Source organism: Micropterus dolomieu, linkage group LG07 (assembly GCF_021292245.1).
Source record: "Micropterus dolomieu isolate WLL.071019.BEF.003 ecotype Adirondacks linkage group LG07, ASM2129224v1, whole genome shotgun sequence".
Classification (NCBI taxonomy): domain Eukaryota; kingdom Metazoa; phylum Chordata; class Actinopteri; order Centrarchiformes; family Centrarchidae; genus Micropterus; species Micropterus dolomieu.
The window spans coordinates 30,604,557-30,606,766 of NC_060156.1; positions in this window are offsets into that span (position 1 = coordinate 30,604,557).

The following is a 2,210-nucleotide window of genomic DNA, read 5'->3' on the forward strand; positions in this document are numbered from 1 at the left end:
AGGAGTGGCTTCACAACAACTCCGTGGCTGTTCTTGAATGGCCCAGCCAGAGCCCTGACTTAAACCCAATTGAGCATCTCTGGAGAGACCTGAAAATGGCTGTCCACCAACGTTTACCATCCAACCTGACAGAACTGGAGAGGATCTGCAAGGAGGAATGGCAGAGGATACCCAAATCCAGATGTGAAAAACTTGTTGCATCTTTCCCAAAACGACTCATGGCTGTATTAGATCAAAAGGGTGCTTCTACTAAATACTGAGCAAAGGGTCTGAATACTTATGACCATGTGATATTTCAGTTTTTCTTTTTTAATAAATTTGCAAAAATTTCTACATTTCTGTTTTTTTCTGTCAAGATGGGGTGCTGAGTGTACATTACTGAGAAATAAAATGAACTTTTTTGATTTTTGGAAAATGGCTGCAATGAAACAGAGTGAAAAATTTAAAGGGGTCTGAATACTTTCCGTACCCACTGTATGGCTAAATACAAATAATAAATCAAATTTTGAAGCCTTTAAATGTGCCATAACATCTGTAAACAATACTACTTATCAGTACTGTTTATTAAATTAAAGGTCTTATAATGCAGAGACTTAGATTTTAGTTAGATTTTAAAACCACACAAATCAGGTATACAGTCAGGAATACATTTACTTGTTTAAAATGAAATAAAACTACGTGACCTTAAAGGAAATATGCTAGGAATTGTAGCAAGGAACTGAAATCACTGAAAGTAAAAATATATATATATATATAATATTTTTTTAAATATTTTATATTTCTATAACGGAGAAGATAGTATGATCAGAATGGCATGGCAATGGAATATTAAATGGGTTTTTTTGTTTTGTTTTTGACAAACATTTGAGACTGAGGGCATGTTCATAATTGTCATGGGATAGGTCTGGGCCAAGGTGGTAGCCCGAAAAATATGGCACCCCTGAAAGTCTTTATATTGTTGTATTAGGTTGTGTTCTTAGTGGTGTAGTTTTGTGGGAAGTAATTACATTATTTGCATTATTACTTGCAGACCACTTTAAATTCCATTCCAACTCTATTTTTAGTATTGTTATTTACTAAGTTCGGAAAATTTTCTGGTTAGGCAACATTTCCAACTTGGACAGTGAAGTCTTGAATTTCCACAGTCCTGGTAATAGTTAGACTACCAGTAATAATCTATTGTGTAAGTAAGCTATTAAATAAGCTTCCCTGCCCTGATAATTATACAGGAGGAACAAGAAATGACCTGACTTGGCTTAATGGGTGGGGCTGTTGATGGTTTTATGTGTGGAAAGAAATGATTCAATTCAGTGATCACTGAGCCTTTATATCTTAAAAATGCCTTTTTGTCCGTAAATGTTGATCTTATTTATACAACATACTGTATAATTAAATGCAGTGTCACTCAGACACCCAGGCTCATTAAAACCTCTTTCATATTGTACTTTATACTATTTTCTGCAGGGATCAGCCATTAACAGGGTTCTGGGCCCAGGCTCCCTGTTGAAGATACACTGAGGTGATTATTTGGGTAAAAGGGCAGTAGTCGGTTCCAGGATGTGGAACTCATGACGCTGCAGAAAGACCGGCAGCAAAATGGAACGGCCTGCCCAAAAGTTGGACTCTTTCTAATTTGTGAAGTCCCAAGCACATATAATAAATTGGATCTGCCCGGGGCGAAACGCTCCGAACAACTCCTGTCGGTTCCAGGTCTAAAAGTGAAAACGGAAAAGCTTAGTTGCCTGGCATACTTCACTGACTGTCCCTTCCTTACACATTCTTTGCTAATGAGGAGAAAAGGAAAACCAGTCAAACTCCTGTAAAACAGGAGAGTCGGAGGTGGGGATGGGGTTGGGGGGTCGCTATTTTTCAGTTTCCTCATCAGAAACACCAACAAACACTGTCTCAACCCATTTACAGTGAGTAGCGTGGCTGTGTGTGTGCATACCTGCCTACATATATTATGTGCTTAAGAATGACTGTGCATATGATACTGTATGTGTACATGTGCCTTTACGCCTGGCTGCACACACCTGTTAGTGCATGTGTTATGTGAGTATGTGTGTAAGGGGAACAGTACACCAGCTAGGCCCAGAGGCCCTTTGGCCCCCACATTATCCATCTCTCACTTACAGGGTCACAGAGGCCAATTGGCCCTTTCCACTATTCTGGTTTCTCCCTCAGGACGTCATTTGTGTACAGTACAGGCA